Source organism: Giraffa tippelskirchi, chromosome 12 (genome assembly GCF_054371585.1).
Source record: "Giraffa tippelskirchi isolate mGirTip1 chromosome 12, T2T-mGirTip1v1.2.pri, whole genome shotgun sequence".
Lineage (NCBI taxonomy): Eukaryota > Metazoa > Chordata > Mammalia > Artiodactyla > Giraffidae > Giraffa > Giraffa tippelskirchi.
In genome coordinates, this window is record NC_137286.1 from 1,401,249 (window position 1) to 1,419,775 (window position 18,527).

Genomic DNA, 18,527 nt, shown 5'->3' on the forward strand with positions numbered 1-18,527 from the left:
CCCATCACCCCGAAGACGGTGCTTCAGGAAGGCCCTCGGCAGGGCCTCCAGGGCTGTGGAAGATGGTTCTCAGGCTGGAAGGGGCTGAGGGATGAGCCACCTCACTGCCCTTTTCTTTGGGGCCATCTTTGTCCCTCTTTCTCTCCCTTCATCCGCACCTCTCCTTCCCCTCTGTGGTTGGCAGGATTCTCAGGGGTCCCTATGGCCTGGTGGGCACATCCTGGGGCCCCGGGGAGAGAGGAGACCTCACTGCCCTGAGTGGCTGCCTGTGTCCGCGGGGAGATTATTTGGGGTGAGGGGAGGGGGTGGCCTCTTCAGAGGGAGCTTCCTGGAAGGTGAGGAAGCAGACACGCCGCTGGGAAGGAAGGAAACCAGCGGTCCTGGGGGGGCCCCCGGGAGTGGGGTGGGTCCCCAGACAAAGGGCAGAAGGAAGACGAAGACCACAGCCCTCCAGCCTCGCCCAGCGAGCTGGCAGGGCAGCCTGAGCTCCAGGAAGAGGTGGAGGGGACCAGGATCCTCTCTAGGGGTGAGTGCACCCCGCCAAATGGGCCCCAGAGGCCCCTGGTGACCCCTGAGAGGTCACCCAGCCTGCCGCCCCGCCTCTCCCATGTGCTCTGGATGAGACACCAAAACACAGCAACAAGTGAAATACACACGTGAGACCGAGTCAGAAAAAGGCTCCAAGAGACAGTCACTGTAGCGCAGGGCAGTCAGTCAAACGGGAGACGGCGTCTGCAGGTCACGCCTCTGATGAGAGGCTCACGTCCAAAGTGTAAGGAACTCCTACAACGCAGCAGCGAAAAACACAAACGGAGACGGCGTCTGCAGGCCACGCCTCCAATGAGAGGCTCACGTCCAAAGTGTAAGGAACTCCTACAACGCAGCAGCGAAAAACACAAACGATCCAGTTAAGAAACAGGCAGAGGAGTTGAATAGACACTTATTCCAAGAAAGACCTACAAATGGCCAACAGGTACATGAAAATGTTCTCAACATCACTAATCATCAGAGAAATGCAAATGAAACCATAGTGAGATCATTTCACCCCACACCTGTTAGAATGGCCATTAAAAACAAGAGAGAATGAGTGTTGGTGAGGGGTGTAGAGGAAAGGGAACCCTGCGAACTGTTGGTAGGAATGTGAGTTGGTGCAGCCACTGTGGAAAACAGGATGGAGGTCACTAAAAAAACTAAAAATAGAGTTACCATATCATCCAGCTATCCCACCTCCGAGTGTACGTTTGAAGGAGATAAAGTCACAGTCTTGGATACCTACACCCCTAGGTTCACAGCAGCACCATTTACAACAGCCAATAATGAAAGCAACTTAAGTGCCCACTGACTGATGAACAGATAAGAAAATGTGCGATGTGCATACAACGGAATATTATTCAACCATACAAGAAGGAAAACTTGCTATTTGCAACAATAAGGATGAATCTTGAGGGTATATCATGCTAAGTGAGAGAAGTCGGACAGAGAAAGACAAATACTGCATGATCTCACGTCTGTGTGGAATCTAAACACACTGACTCACACAGATTGCCTCTGGGGGTTGCCGGAGGCTGGGGGTGGGGGAAGTGGGGAGATGCTGGCCTACGGGTTCAAACTTTCAGTTATAAGATGGGTGAGTTCTGAGGACAGAATGTACAGCAAGGGGACTCTAGTTAATAATGATGTATTTTTTTAAAGTTTGTTTTCAAATTTTTGGCTGTGCTGGGTCTTCGTTCCTGTGAGCAGGCTTTTCCCCAGTTGCGGGGCGGGGGCTTCTCTCGTTGTGGAGCCGGGCTCTAGGCGTTCGGGCTTCAGCAGTGGTGGCCCACGGGCCTAGTTGCCCTGTGGCTCATGGAATCTTTCCAGATCAGGGATCAAATCTGTGTCCCCTGCTCTGCAAGGCAGACTCTTAACCAGTGAACCACCAGGGAAGCCTGGTAATATCGTATTTTATGTAACTTGTAGCTATGAAAGGGAAACCCTAATTTTTCCCTCAACATCCTCCAAATGGTAATTACGTAAGATGATGCACGTGTTAACTAATCTTATTGTGATAAAGATTTTGCAGTACATATGTGTGTGCTAAGTCACTTCAGTCCAACTCTTTGCGACCCCGTGAACTCTTTCTCTCCAGGCTCCTCTGTCCCTGCGATTCTCCAGGCAAGAATACTGGAGGGGATTGCCGTGCCCTCCTCCAGGGGGTCTTCCCAACCCAGGGATCGTCTGTGTGTCTTGCATCTCCTGCATTGGCAGGCAGGTTCTGTACCAGTGCTGCCATCTGGGAAGCCCCAGCAGTACATACATGTGTATCGAGTCACCCATTCTACACTTTAAAGTTTTGTATGTTGTATGTCAACTGTATGTCAATCAATTTGAGAAAGGAAGGAAGAAAGGAAAGTCCTCCAGGTCCCCTGGCCAGGCCCTCAGGCTCTTTAGTAAAGGAGGTCCACGTAGACCTCGCCTTGCTCATTTGTGAGACTGCCTCTCCGTGGCTTCCCGTTGTTTTCAGCTTCAGAGCTACTCTTGCTGCCTCTGTGGACAAAGTCATGAGTGGAAGCATCCTTGCTCTTCTATCTTAATACACAAGTATTTTCAGTTCTGTGGAAGCCAGCCCAGGGGCTGTGTTATGGGCTGAATCTTGTCCTCCAAATTCATATGCTGGAGTCCTAACCCCCAGGACAATGCAGAACAGGACTGCATCTGGAGACAGGGTCTTTAAACAGACAAAGGTTGATCACCTTTGTATACAAAGGTAGACTCAAAGCTATGGTTTTTCCAGTAGTCACGTATGGATGTGAGAGTTGGACCACAAAGGAGGCTGAGCACTGAAGAACTGATGCTTTTGAACTGTGGTGCTAGAGAAGACTCTTGAGAATCCCTTGGACTGCAAGGAGATCAAACCAGTCAATCCTAAAGGAAATCAACCCTGAATATTCACTGGAACGACTGATGCTGAAGCTGAAGCTTCAATACTTTGCCACCTGATGTGAAGAGCCAACTCATTGGAAAAGACCCTGATGCTGGGCAAGATTGAAGGCAGGAGAAGGGGACGACAGAGGATGAGATGGTAGGATGGCATCACCGACTCGATGGATACGAATTTGAACAAGCTCCAGGAGAAGGTGAAGGGCGAGGAAGCCTGGTGTGTTGCAATTCATGGGGTCGCAAAGAGTCGGATACGACTTAGTGACTGAATAGCAACAACAGATAGACATTAAGGTGGGCCCTAATCCAGCACAGCCGGTGTCTTTAAGAGGGGCCTGGGACACAGACACATGCAGGTGGACATCCATGTGAGGATCTGGGGGAGGACGGCCTTCTGCAAGGAGAGAGGCCTCAGGGGAGACCAGCGCTGCCAACACTCACACTGGACTTCCAGTCTCCGGGAAGGGAGACTCTGAACGTCGGCTGTTCAAACGTCTGTGACACTTCGTGATGGTCACTCGAGCAAACCAGTACTGACTGGGACTCGGGGTAAAAGGGAATCGGTGGTTCTTTGCGCTGATCCGTGGCGGTTACAGGGGCTGCTTCCAGGGTCCAAGTGTGGGCTCTTGTCTAACACTCCGAAATGAAGTGTCCAAGTGTCCAACACACACGCTGGCAACGCAAGAGACCTTCTTAGGGAGGGGCGCCGGGCGGAGAGCAGGGGGTCAGGGAGCCCAGGAGAACTGCTCTGCCCGTGGCTCACAGTCTCGGGTTTTATGGTGGTGGGATTAGCCTCCAGGTTATCTCTGGCCAATCATTCTGACTCAGGGTCCTTCCTGGTGGTAAGCGTGTGGCTCAGCCAGGATGGATCCCAGCGAGGAAGATTCTGGGAGGTAAGGCAGAACATGTGGACGGGCGTCTCCTCTCTCCTTTTGACCTTTCCCGAATTCTTCCAGTCGGTGGTGGCTTGCTCGTTCCGAGGTCCTTCCCAGAACCTCCTGATCTAAGCCGCTGCTGTGAGTGGCTACTCTCTTGCCTGGCCGGGGCGGACAGGTTCAGCCAGCGTTTCCCTAACGACGTCACTAGAGGACTTTCCACACATGATCTCAGATGTCCCGCTCCCTCCCGCCGCCCCAGAGGAGCCGCCCCAGAGGAGCTCGGGTTCTGATGGTTTTAAGTGATCGCTCACTGAAACTTTAATTACATTTCCCTGACTATTAGTGGTTTTGAGCACTTTTTATATGCCATTTCCCATTCGAATTTACTCTTTAGTGAATTCACACTCTCGGCCCATTTTTTTTTTTATTGGATTCTTTGTTTTTCTCCTATCAATTTGTAAGCACTCCACATTTCATAGATAGTAGCTTCAGATTGTCATTCTCATTGTAGAGAGCTTCTTGTTTCTCCAAACTCATCGTTTGTCTGTTGACTTTGCTTTAGGCGTCAATCCGTAAATGCGTTTTACACTGTGTACAGCCTAGCATGTTTCTAACATAAGTACTCAGAGTTTTCAGTCTTCTTTAGTAAGAACTCCTTACTCCGACATTGCACACAGTCTCCCAGATTTTCCTGCAGTGTTTTTATTTCATTTTACTTTATTTTACATTTGAGTCCTTAATCTGCTTAGAATCGTTTCTCGATTAAGATGTGAGAGTGGCTGTGCGTTCATGATCTTCCAGGAGGTAGCGAGCTGTTCTGGCCCCATTTATGAAATGCTGCTTCCTTTTACTCTGAAACAAAGCCCTTGACCTACATTAGATTCTCAGTCAAGCCAAGGTATTTCCTGATTGTGCTGTGTGCATTTAGGACTTGGATTTGCCTTTAATCCATTTCGAGTTTATTTTTGTGTATGGTGTGAGAGAGTAGTCCAGCTTGATTCTTTTGCATGTAGTGGTCCAGTTTTTCCAACACTATTTATTGAAGATACTGCCTTTTCCCTACTGCATATTCTTGCCTTCCTTGTTGTAGATTAATTGCTCTTATACTGCAAGTCACTCAGCTGTGTCTGACTCTGCGACGCCATGGACCGTAGCCTGACAGTCTTCTCTGTTTGTGTAATTCTACGGCCCAGAACCCTGGAGTGGGCAGCCGTTCCCTTCTCCAGGGATTCTTCCCAAGCCAGGGATCGAATCCAGGTCTCCCGCATTGCAGGTAGGTTTATTTCTGGGGTCTCTATTATGTTCCATTGATCTATGTGTCTGTTTTTATGTCAGTTGTTGTTGTTGTTCAGTCGCTTAGTTGTGTCCAACTTTTTGTGACCCCATGGACTGCAGCCTTCCAGGCTTCCCTGTCCTTCACCATCTCTTGGAGTTTGCCCAGATTCATGTCCATTGAGTCAGTGATGCTATCTAACCATCTCATCCTCTGTCATCCCCTTCTCCTCCTGCCCTCAATCTTTTCCAGCATTAGGATCTTTTCCAATAAGTCAGCTCTTCGAATCAGGTGGCCAAAGTATTAGAGCTTCAGATTCAGCATCAGTCCTTCCAAAGAATATTCAGAGTTGATTTCTTTAGGATTGACTGGTTTGATCTCCTTGCAGTCCAAGAGACTCTCAAGAGTCTTCTCCAACACTACACTTCAAAAGCATCAATTCTTCGGTACTTAGCCTCCTTTGTGGTCCAGCTCTCGCATCCATACATGACTACAGGAAAAAACATAGCTTTGATTGTATGGACCTTTGTTAGCAAAGTGATGTCTCTGCTTTTTAATATACTGTCTAGGCTTTTCACAGCTTTTCTTCCAAGAACCAAGTGTCTTTTAATATCATGGCTACAGTCACCTTCCACAGTGATTTTGGAGCCCAAGAAAATAAAGTCTGTCACTGTTTCTACTTTTCCCCCAATCATTTGCCATGAAGTGATGGTAGCAGGTGCCATGGTCTCAGTGTTTTGAATGTTGAGGGTTTTTTAAAGTATTTATTGATTTAGCCGTGTCAGGTCTTAGCTGCTGCCTGCGGGATCTTTAGTTGCGTCATGCAAACCCTTAGATGCAGCAGGTGGGATCTAGTTCCCTGACCGGGGATTGAACCCAGGGCCCCTGCACTGGGAGCTCGGAGTCTTAGCCACTGGATCACCAGGGAAGCCCCCTGAATGCTGGGTTTTCAGCCATGTCCTGCCCTCTTCTGTGCCTCCGTCAGCAGGCTGTTTGTGTGCGCTGTGTGTGCTCAGCTGTTCAGGCGTGTCTCCCTCTTTGCCACCCCGTGGACTGTTGCCCGCCAGGCTCCTCTGTCCATGGGATATCCCCAGGCCGGAATACTGGAGTGGGTTGCCATTTCCTCCTCCAGGGAATCTTCCCACTCCAGGGATCAAACCTGGGTCTCCTGCATTGCAGGCAGATTCTTTACTGACTGAGTCAGTTTCCTCTTTACTTTCTGCCGTTAGAGTAGTAACATCGGTTTATCTGAAGTTGTGCTATTTCTCCTGGCAATATTGATTCCAGCTTGTGCTTCATCCAGCCTGGCATTTTGCATGATGTACTCTGCATAGAAGTTAAGTAATCAGGGTGACAGTATACAGCCTTGTCGAACTCCTTTCCCAATGTTGAACCTGACACTTGTTCCATGTCTGGCCAACATTAGTAGTGATAAATCATGTTGGTAGCATGTACCCTTAATATGACGTGATGAGGATGGCTCTTGGCCTTTCCCAAACCCAGAGCCCCAGTCTAATCATGAGAAAAAAATCAGACAAATTTCAGCTGATGGTCATTCTTTAAGACACCTCTAACTTTTCTTATGTTTGGGCTCCTAAATTTAGTTTCCAAGTTCTTTATCCGTTTGATCATGATTTCTTTCTCCCTATATGTTTGCTCTTTTCTCATTTTTTTTAATGATGAGGAAAACAATTACATATTTATTAGTTTGATCTTACTATTAAATAATATCAGCATTTGGGTGTATGACTTTCTGGACATTATTTATGCATATAGTTTTAGTTTGTTTTCATTTTTAATAATATTGCTATGGTAATACAAACTATTAAATAGCATGAATTTTATTTCTGCATAGCAATTTGATTCTTTTCCCATGCCAGTGTTCTTTAATTGGATTAGTTAATGAAAATGTAGTATTTAATTAATTTTTATAATGAATTTTTATTGTCCTTGATAAGCATTTAGAGGGTTTTCAACATACTGTTTAAGATACCACCATGATGACCATTCTGGAAGCAGTTTTATACTCCAGGGTCCTCGGATCACTGGAGCAGCTGGTATCCTGAGCTGTTCCTGGGAGGAGAGCCTGGGACCCTTGATCGATAAAGAATCACCCTAGGTTTGCCTCAAGAAGGAGGGAGGGGACTGTTTCCTGCTCTCACCACCAACTCAGTCATGCCAGTGATTCACAGGGCCCCCAGACCCCGTCAGGAGCTCAGACCCTCATCCATTCTGTCAGGGGGTCCTCACTGCCTGGCCTTTCCTGGTCTCACTGGGAGTCTCACAGCTTGGACCCTCATCCGTTCTGTCAGGTGGTTCTCACCTGGCCTTTCCCAGTCTCACTGGAATCTCACCTCCTGGCTCGCGGGGCTGCCCGCGGCCCTGCACCAAACTGGACGTGATGAGGGAGGGTCCACTGTAGACCCTGCTGGTCCGCCAGGAAGGCAGAAAGCCCTGGTGAGGTGGCTACTGCCTCGTACAGGGGTCGGGAGGCGGCGTGGCTGGCGAGACGGCAGGCGGGGGGCCACGGCCCCCTCATCCACCTGCCTCCCCGGCCCCCGGCGTCTGACACCAACGGAAGGACAGGCACAGGCGGTGGGCAGGTGCGCATGCGCTTCAGCCTTCAACCCCAAGGGCAGCACAGTGCGGCCCCCTCGAGGGGGCACAGTGCCAATGACCTGGACGCAGGGCCTCCCGACGGCGTCACTCTGAAGGCTGCCATCGCTGTACCTGGTCAGAGTGTCCTCAGAGCCGGTCATCCTCACACAAACCTCTCAGAGCCTCCACCGTCCTCCGGCTGGAGCCAGGGTGAGCCCAAACTTGTTACTGACCTTGGGCAGTCAGGCCCCTGGAAGTGTCCTCCTGGGGTTGTTCATGCCAATAAAACGAGATGGAGTTTAATTCCAAGAGTTGCAAGCTCACTCTCCAGAGTCTATACTCTTCCTGACCTCCGCTCATAATTTTTATGCCCCGTCTTCCAGGCCACTGACTTGGGTCCAAACGACAACCATGCTGTCCTTTAATCTGTCTCCTGAAATGCTGCTTGTTAACTCCAGTGACAAGCCTGCGCCGTCCCTGAAGCTCCTTCTGTGTCTTTATCGTCATCACTCACGCTGCTTGCCCGTCTCCTCCATCAGCAACACGTGTTCTTTGGTTCTGCCTGGTCTTTTGTCCCTGGTGGTTGCCCTTCCCCACCCTCCTTGTTTGCGGTATTTTCTTTCTTGGCTCCCTGGGGCTCAGAAGCAATTACTGTGTTCCCTGTACGTAGCAGTTCTGCAGGAGGTGGACTCTGTTGAGGCTGATGATGTAGAAAGAGGCGTGTGACCAGCCCCCTGGGTCTCCTAAGCTGCTGATTCCACTTTCCATCTCTCCTGCCATTCCAGGGCCACCTGGGAGCCAGCACCCATTTCAGGGGAGGTGGGCAGATCGATCTGAGAGGGGAGCAGACCAACCTATGCTTCCAGAATCTTCTTCCCACTGTTTAACCTGGAAAATCACATCAGACACCCCAACTGTATGCCCCTGAAAGAGATAGAGACCAGGTCGTCCCCATGAGGACCAAGGCCAAAGCCACTTCTTCTCTTCAATTTTCCAAGGGGAAGCATGTCTCCGATTCCACCAAGGATGACGTGTTCTAAACATCAGTCAGTTAATGTTTTGCGAGTCACAAATTCTGCAACAAAGTGACATAAAGGGACGGCGTTTCTCTCCCACCACAGTGAGCTGTCAGGGACCATTGGAGCAGAGTAATGGGAAAGGTTTGAGGAGGAATCTAGGGGCGCTTGGAGCCGCGTCCCGGAACACGGTCTGAACCCTCGATGGAGAGTCCATGGCGTCAGGAGGAGATGTGTGGTGGCTCAGGGAACCGCCTATTAATCACAGCACAGTCAAGGTTGAAAAGAACTGATTGATTTCCTGGCTCCTGCCTCCCTCCCTCCGTCAGCTCACCCTTGGCCTGTGAGCCAGTCAGACGTCCCTGCGTGGCCTCATGCTCACAGCTCCCAGGTCTGTGTCATGAGCTGTGGGCCCGTGGATGCCTCCGGCCACCTCTCCATTGTGCACCCAGGCACCCCAGGCGATGGGTGAATGCAGCTCCCGTCCTCCACCCTGGACCTCACCTCTGCCTTTGCGGGGAGGCACTGCGCAGGGGAAAGGGATGCTCAGTGCGAGGTTCCCGGAGCCTCGTCACCCCCCACCCTGCTGCTGCGCTGCGCCCTTCATGTCCCATTGTCTGGGGCGGCGGGGTGGGGGTGGGGAGGCGCTGGGCATGGCAGGTGCTGTGGGAGGACACGCCTAGAGATGGGTGGACGCTGGCAGCGCTGAGCAGGGGCGCCCTGAGGCCCTGGGGCAGGCGGAAGGAGGGCCGTTGGAGAACCCAGAGGGGCTGGGACCCCTGGGCTCTGAGCCCAGCAGTAACAGGGATGCTCCTCCGGTGGGACAGATGTATTTCCACCAACCGTTTGCTCCGGACAGAATGAGTCTGCCTCCTCACCGGACCAGGCGCTATTTTTTCAGTATAGGAGCATCTTTAGTGATAAATCCTTGGATAAGGGCTCCCTTCTCCTCCGAGAGTTGTCCAGGGAGCTTCCTGGGTGCGGGCAGGGCAGGGATAACCAGAGTCACAGGGTTTGGGGGAGCTGCCAGTGGGCCCCAGAGGGCGGGCGCACGGCTGTCCCGACCAGTCACATACCAGGAGAGGGGAGGGTGGGAATCACTGTGACCGAGTTGATTCTGTCCCAGGAACGTAAGCATAAAATGGTGCCAGGAAATCGCATGTAATTCATGTAATTCTACTGATGAGGTGACATCAGTAGATGGTAGGAGGCAAGCTTACGATCATCTCAGAGGATGCAGACTGGGTTTAAGCCCACCCTCTTCTCGGTGGACACTCTCAGATGATTAGAGATAGGAAGGTGACCGTAACAGGTGAAGGGCAACTGCTACCAGCACAGCAGAACGCCAGCTTCCGTTAAAACTTCAGAGGCAGCCCACGGAGGTCGGGACTTGGAGAGCTGACGTCTCTCATGGCTGTTACTCTCCACGGCGCCGATGGTCCGACCAGCGATACAAGACAGGAAGAAAAGCGGGGATGAGGGCTGGAAAGGAGACACGAGTCAGCATTTAGGTGGACAATGTAACTTTCTGCATAAAGAAATTTTCAAAGAAATTTTGCAGTTAGAATTAATCAGGTTTGATATAAGGAGGTATAAAAATCCAAGGCATTTCTACATAACAGCCATCACTAACTGGAATGTGCAAAGAAAAAACACACCACCTGCAATAGCAGTAGAATCATTGTCAGCAGTAAAGACGCGCAGCACCTCCAGGAGGAGACGGTACAATCTTCCTGGAGGAGGGAGGGGAGCGTAAACGGGGGAGAGAGGTGGCACAGGCAGGGAAACTCAGCTTTAAGTGTGAGGTTCTCTTTTAAAACAATCTGTAAACAGTGTCATTTCATTTGAAATCCTAACGGCGTTCCTCACAGCTCCTGCTCAGGTGAGTTTCTGCTCTGCATGGAACACTGAAGGGTTTGTCCTACCAAATATCAAGGCTCCAGCCAGGGCTGTGATAGATTGTATGAATACACAAGTCACTGGATGCGAGCGGGGCCCCAGACCTGCACACCCCTGAAAATGGGGCGCCTCAGAGGCAACTGCAGACCAGCAGGCTGTCACCTGTCACCAACAGGAAAGCAAAATAATTCAGGTCAGGAGCTAACTCTGTACAGAGGATAAACTTCATGTGGGTTAAAGTCTTACATTTGAAATGTTGAGTTTTATAACAGAAAACAACTGTAGGAGAATGGCTTTATGATGTCAGGTACAGAAAAATTTCTTAAGCAAGACATGCAAACACAAATCATAAAACTGAAGTTGATGAATTTGACTGATAATTAGTATCTTCTGTACAACAAAAAGCACCATTAACAAAGTTAGAAGTTAAAAAAAAAGCCATAGACCAAGAGGAATTATTTTCTATAAACATAGCCGACCAAAGATTATCCAGAATATATAAAGAGCTCAGAGTAATCAATGAGACAACAAAAGAAAAGAATCAGGGGAGAGGAGGGAACGCTCAAGAGGGAAGGGATATATGTATACAAATAACTGATTCACTTTGTTGTACGGCAGAAACTAACAACATTGTGAAACAATTATACTCCAATAACGAAACATAAATTGAAAAAGCCAGAAAAAAAAAATCAATTAAAACAGGGCAAAGATATGACCACACAATTAACAAGAGAGGTGACTGAATGGCCATTGCCTTCTCCCCAGGAAACTGGGAGATGCAAATTAAAGCAGTGGTTTTACAGTCATCAGCTTGACAGGGATCTAGTGGTAACAGCACTAGCCGCGGATGAGTGAGCTGTAGGACAAAGCTAGGGAGGGTGCACGGCCTCCACCCTTTGAAGAGAAATTTGTCCACTCCTCAGCCTGGCAGATCCTTCTCTCAGCAAGTCCATCTCTCTGGGGACACTGTTGCATTTTGCACAAGAACCGGAAATGGGTGGCCCCTCTAGGACGACCCATCAGAACAGTGGAAGGTGTCAGACGGGGACAGATCGGTCCTTAAGATGGAGGGTGCACGGACGCGGGCCACCCTGGACACGTGATGTGGCGTGAAGAAGGAGACGAGGACCTCCCGTGGGCCACCTGCCGATGCAGGGAATGCGGGCTCCATCCGTGGTCCGGGAAGATCTCCCGTGCCGTGCGGCCACTAATCCCAGGCGCCACAACTCCTGTGCCCTGGGGCCTGGGAGCCACAGCTACTGCTACAGCTTCTGAAGTCCGCGCGCCTAGAGCCCGCGCTCCACGACAAGAGAGGCCCGAGCGCCGTAACCACGGAGTAACGCCTGCTCACCGCAGCTAGACCAAGTCCCCACACAGCAACTAAGACGCCACACAGCCGGAGAGAAATACATAAAAAAGACGCACCGTTACCTACAGGGTCTGAGATCGTTTGTGCAAAGTCTTAAAAGACACGGATCTTTACAAACCAACACGCTATATTGTAGTAAAGATGTGAAGATGTGACCAGTGAGGCCGCCGAGGAGAAGAGAGGGAGATCAGATGGGCGGGTGCTGCCCGGGGCTCCTTCTGTTTAAACATAGCGCTTTGAAAAACATCGCCTGAAGCAAACAGCAGAACGCCGATGTCTGGCAGGTCTGGGTGGCGCGTAGGAATCATCCTGTGTAATTCATTCGGAATGTTGGAACTATCCCGTAATAAAACACTGGGACCAAGACCAGGGATCCCCAGGGAGGCGGGGTGGGGTGGGGGAGGGGGGCAGGGACTCAGAAGAAATTCGAGAAAACAAAAGATGCTAAGATGGCAGAATGGGATAATAGGATGAAAAGTGAGAGAGTGGAGACGGAAAGAGCTCACAGGGTGGAAATGAAAGAGGAAAAGAACCATCACAGATAAGCGCTTGGACGAGGCGTCTCAAGGACCGGCGTCTTCAACAGACGATAACTGAACGCCTGCCGGGAGCCGGGCCCCTCCCGAGGGCTGCACACCGCGTGCCGCCCGCCCCGAGCCCTGTAAAGGTGCCGGGCACAGGCGCATCTCGGGGGCCTCCGAGCTCTGGGTCTTTGCTTTTCCAGAGACGTCCTCCGTGGACCGTGTCAGGCGTGTTAGGAACACCCAGTGGCATGCGTCTTCTTTAATCTTCCGTTCCCAGTAGCGATACTGACCCCCACACTCCCCAGGGCCAGGGCCAGGCAGAGTTAATGTCTCCCTGGCTTGTGTCCTCTCCTCCGACTCGGTCTCCACCGCCCGCCCGGTGTTACCTTCCCAGCGCAGTTCAGTTTTGATCCACTTCTGACTCGGCTCCATTTGGTTCAGCCAGCACGTGGCTTCTGCTCCTTTCCCGTCCACTTTGGGTTCAGTCTAAGTCCATGTCGGTTCAGCCCAGTTCGTTTCCAAGGTCAGTGTCTATTTTGCTTAGCGGCTCCTGCGCCCCAGTCCAAAGCTGGGTTCTGTGGGGAAGACGCGCCGTGGGGCCCGGCGGGGTGGGGTGGGTGGTGGGTCCCACCCCGAGGTGCCCCCGGGAGCGGCTGTGACAGGCCACGGGCACGGCACTGGCCGAGCGTGATGCAGGCTCAGACTGCTCCGCAGGCAGCCCCACGAGTGTGGGCAGGTGTGCTGCGGGTCACAGGCGTGTCAGAGCCGGCAGGGAACACGACGGAACTCAGGGAAGCAGCTTCCACAACGCAGGGCCTCCAATGTGCTGTGTGTGCCGAGAGCTCCTAAGGCGGGACTGACCTGGAGGATGTTCTAGAAAATTTCCACTGGTTCCAGGCCACACGGGCTGCTGAGGGCGAGTCCTGGGCCGGGGTCAGGGCAGCTGGGTTCTCAGCTGCAGCTGACCGGTAGGGGTTTCATGGGGGGGCCCCATCCTTGTCTGCTGGGGCGGAGGTGTGCCGACGGCCCAGCTCCGGGGTCCCCGGCCTCTCCAGGCCCCATGTGCTCATCGTGTTTCAGGCTAGTCTGCAGCTGCTCCAGGCTCTCAGGATTCCCCAGGACGGAGTCCCCGAGCCCAGCCTCCGACGTGGCCTGTGAGGGACTTCTCTCTCATAAAGACGCAAACCCCGCCTGGCAGAGTCCCGGCTCGGCGGTAGCTCTCCAGGGACACTGCGTCCAGCCCTTCCCAGGGGCCGGAAAGCAAAGTCTCACCATCCTCTGCCCTCCAGATGACGGATTCCCAGACTCCCCGCAAAACCACCCAAAGTGGAGTCTCAGACTCTTCCGAGCAGAAGCAGGTTGCCTGGGAAATTTGAGGATGCAAGTTCAATTCTTCGTTATTTACGAACCAACAGGGAGGGGTTTATTACTCGGATTACTCACTAATCATCCCCCGTAAATGCAGGAACCGACAAAATCCCACAGAATCAATAATGTGGTAAGTTCCCCGTCTAAATCACAGCACCTAGCATTCTTGAGTAAACCTTTCAGTAATTTACAAAGGCTGTTGAATTTTATAGTAAGTGTTTTTCAAACCAAGCTGGATTCTAAACAATAATGACTTTTTAATGTGGCTCTGTGATTACATTGTCATGGTGAAATACGGGGGTCTCTGACTGCATCCGAAATGAGCCTGGTGTGAATTACTCGCCGGCATGACCAGTGCGGCTGCAGGTAAAGCAATCTTCATAAATTACCCTCCAATCCGGGGGGCCTGGCAGGTGAGGCTTGATGCCAATGTTGGCAACTTAAATTTCAGCGGACAATTTGTAAACAAGCTCTTCCTTTTGTTCCGGAGCGGCGGCCACGGCCAAGGGCCTCTCGGTGGCAGAGGGCCGCGCCTCCTCGGTCTGCCTGGCAGACCCTGGCTGTGACCTTGTATGACACCAGTTGTGGGGCCACCAGCCCACAAGCTTGCTGACATGAAAGGCGACGAGCTAGTCCCGGTGAGCCTTGTGCGCGGTGCCCCGTGGCGCCCGTGGCTGGCAGTGCGGGTGGAGAGGTTCTGAGGGTGGTGCTGGTGGAGGGCAGGGTGCGGCTCTCCAGCGGTCACATGGGTCTCCCTCCCTCTCTCGCTGTTGTGTGGCTCCACGTCCGGCCGGGAAGGCCCAGAGGTCCCAGCACCCTGAGACTGGGGACCTGCCCACCCTGTCTCTGAGCCGCTGAGGGACCGTTTGGGGGCTTGACACCAAGCAGGACTCAGAGACGGACAAGGCTTGGTGAGGGACGTTTGCCTCCAAGACCTTCAGGCCACCCGGAGAGATGGTGGGGAATGGGAGGACCCTCTGAAGTCACCCCCGATCCCCCGCCATGGACTCTGTGCTGGGGTCCCTCAGGCCTTCCTGCTGCTCCAGCCCCGGGTGAGGTGGGGGCTCCTCTGGATGGACCCCAGCTTGTCCCTGAGTCCGGAGTTGAGCCTGGCCATGTCAGGAGACTGGGAGTCGGTGGGAGTTTGCAGAAGGCGCGTACATCTGGGCTTTGGGAGCCATGAGGGGCTGCAGGAGGCAATGATTCTGGAAGCTTCTGCAGAGTCTCCAGGAGTGGAATGGCCCCGCCTTCTCCTCCCCTTGTCCTCCCCTCCCCCTCCCCTCCCCTCCCCTTCCTCCCCTCCCCCCTCCCCCCGCCCCTCCCCCTTCCCCTCCCCTCCTTTCCCCCTTCTCCTCCCCTCACCCTCCTCTCCCCCCACTGCATCTCCCTGTTGTCAGGTGTCTCCAGGGCTCAGGCCTGTTTTTCTTTTTTTTTTCGACTGTGCCATGTGGGATGTGGGACCTTAGTTCCCTCACCAGGGATCAAACATGACTGCCTTCATTGGAAGTTCAGAGGCTTAACCACTGGACCACCAGGGAAGTCTTGGGCCTGTTTTAAAAGCCCCAGATTTTAAAAACCCTGCTCTACCCCAGTGTTATCTTTTGTGATGTTACATAACCCAGGGCTTCACAGCTAAACGTGTTGATTCCAGCGTTCTGTGGGTGTAACTCCTTGGGACCCCCGGCTTCCTCCTCCCATAGGTCTCAGGGTGGCTCCTGAGCTGCCTGCTCCTTTGGGGGCTGCGTGGGGCCATCTGTGTCTCAGAGTGGAGACCCCCCCCCACCCAGGTCTCAGTGATGTCTCCCTTCCAGAGGCCGTCCCCACAGGAAGCGGGCAGCCCCCCGGGCTGAAGAAGGGGCTCACCTTTGCTAAGTGCTGCTGGGGAAATGTGGGCTTCCCTGGTGGCTCAGCTGGTAAAGAATCCGCCTGCAGTGCAGGAGACCCGGGTTTGATCCCTGAGTGGGGAAGATCCCCTGGAGAAGGGAATGACTATCCACTCCAGTGTTCCTACCCAGAGGGAAACACGGAGGGTGGGGCTGGAGAGGCTGGAGGCCCATTGGGGTGGAGGCTGTGTGCCCAGGGCTTCCTGTCCTCAAGGCCGTCAAAGGAGCTGCGTGGGGTTGGCGACCCGGCCCAGCCTCCCCTAATGGGGGCTTGGGGTCCCCAGGCCAGCTGCTCCTTGGAGAGCCCCAGGAAAGCCCCGTGGCCTGTCAGCAAGACTGGTGATGATGGGGGGTGGGCAGCCACAGCCCCTGGGAAGGGTTTGCCACCATCTGCTTTGTAGACACAGAGGCTGAGAGAGGGAGGGACCCCCCCTTCCCGCGGGCTGCAGGCGGTAAGGGGAGGGCCTCTCGCCTCTCACTCAAGTGCCTTCCTGCCCCGCGTACAGCTGGGGGTGTGGCAGCGAGGCTTGCTCTGGGAGGGGCGCCAGGACCCACGGTCAGCCGCAGGCCTCCTCCGTCCTCACAACAGCTCACCTTCGTTTCCCCACTTTGCAGGTCTGAAGACCGAGGCCCAGAGAGGTGATGACCTGACCGGCCTGAGGCTACACACCCGGGAGCTGGGATCCAAGCCCCCCCGACCCAGGGGTGCAGGGTAAGCCCCCATTCGCAGCCAGCCCTTGTCCAGGGCCCCTCTGCCTGCTCCCCTGGGAACGCGGTTAGTGAGGGCGCCCGACTTGACACAGTTGTTGAGAAAGACAGTGAGTCAATGAATTGCAGACAGGGAGACCCCAGTGAGGGGTGCTTATTAAACTCGGTATTTAACAGAAGCGTTTGTTTCCAGCCAGGGGACCGCGTTTGAGAGGGAAAAGGGCCACCAGTGAAGCAGCGGTCTCTTTAACGTCTCTTCTTCTAAATCTAAAAATGAGGAAGACAAACTCAGGAGCTGAGCGGCCTTCCACTCAGAACCAGAGACCCGGATGAGTTTCCGTGGAGCAGATCTGGGCTGGGAAGGCGGAGGAGCCCCGGGGAACACACCAGGCGCTCGGGGAGGACGCGCCAGGCATAGCGCGGCAAAATTAACATATGAACTTCCAGCCCACGCGCCAATTCAGAATCTGATTGAACAAACTGCTCTTATTAAAGTCAATTGGCGAACATTCTATTATAAAAACAAATGAAATCCTCCTATCTACCAGATAAATAATTTTCTCCCCACACCTAAGCAGGAGGCATTAACTTAACGGGTAATGATCTAAATTATGTATTAAACTCAATTACTTTTTATGACTACTTTCCAATTAGGGCGCCCTGATTGACTCGCCCGCATGGAGACTTCTCACGCTGTACCTAGTCTCCGACCGGCTCCGCACGCTGCTCACCCAGCTTAATTGAGTGTGTCTCTCCCTCACTGCTCTAACCAGCCACAAGGTGCGGCTTCTAATGATGAATAAACAACAGCGCCGGCATGATTACCAGCTAAATTACCCGTCTGCAGAGTCACTCTCAGCAAACACTTCTAATGCAAAAATATCTCCCTGCCTTCCAGCTCCAAGCTTCCCTAATCAAGAAGCATTCCCAAGGCGGGCTCTGGGGGAAGCCAGGGTTCCGCCTGGTCTGGTACCACGTTGTTGGTGAGAGGAGCCTCCGACCTGCTCAGAGTTATGGTCCGAGTCCCCATCGTGTGCTGGTCATCGGGGCCATCCGTCAGCAGACACCCTGCCGTCAGAGCTTCCCCTGTTCAGCTAAGAGCCCTCCTTCTAAGACTGCAAATTCATCTGACAGTGGTCATGTGTGTGCTTACCTCTGCCCGTCTGGGCTGCTGTGACCAAGCACGCTGGGTGGCTTATGATAAGAAATTTATTCCTCATGGTTCTGGCAGCGGCACGTCCAGACTAAAGCAGCAGCACGTTCAGTGTTCAGTGAGGCCCAGTTTCCCGGGTCACAGACAGTGTCACTGTCTGCTCACTGTGGCCTCACTGGTGGGAGAGTTCGGGGCTCTCCTTTATTAGGGCACTAATTCCACTCTTGGGGGCTCCAGTCTCAGGACCTTGTCACCTCCCGAAGCCCGGCCTTCAAATGCCATCACCTCGGGGGTCAGGTGTCCACGTGTGAATTTGGTGGGGGGGCACATTCAGTCCATTACAGGCTGTATTTTTCAAACAAGCACCAAACTCCTTTTTTTCTTTGGGTCACATCTTAAGGCTTGTGGGATCTTGGTTCCCTGACCAGGGATCAAACCTGTGTCCCCTGCATTGGAAGCGTGGAGCCTTATCCACTAGACCGGCAGGGAAGTCCCCAAAACTACTTTTAAAGTTAAAAAAAGATTGCATAGACTCCTCCCCAGCACTAAAACACTGCTCCTTAGTGGTCCACTTTGTGCCACGGTAATTGCAAATGGAAGACACAGTCCAGCACACAGCGAGACACGGGTGCAAGGGAATCAGGCAGGCGTGCCAGAACCTTCGCTCACCAAGGATTCTCTGAACCGACGGGGTCAGGATGGGGTTCGGGCTAAGCCTCCGCATGGCCTGTCTGGGTGGTAAGTGCTGTGGAGGTGGGTGGGGTGGGGGCAGCCAAGGATGCCCGATGGGGAGGCCTGCACAGTTATGCAGGCTGGTCGGGAGGGTGACTTTGAGGAAGTGACTCAAAGGTGGGGAACGTGTTGCTGCCGCAGAGCTCGGGGGCAGCGAAGGCGATGAGCTCCCCTCGCGGGTTCAGGGCGGGTAGCTAGAGGGGTGAG

The 18,527-nt window shown here is 52.9% G+C and overlaps 1 long non-coding RNA gene across 1 annotated transcript; it reads left to right on the forward strand.

The window, feature by feature from the left end:
• The first annotated feature begins 16,204 nt into the window (after nt 1-16,204).
• Nucleotides 16,205-17,950, forward strand: LOC145528552 (uncharacterized). Its single transcript, XR_014070496.1, has 3 exons — nt 16,205-16,439; nt 17,090-17,215; nt 17,334-17,950. It is a non-coding gene; the product is annotated as an uncharacterized LOC145528552 (long non-coding RNA).
• The last annotated feature ends 577 nt before the right edge of the window (nt 17,951-18,527 follow it).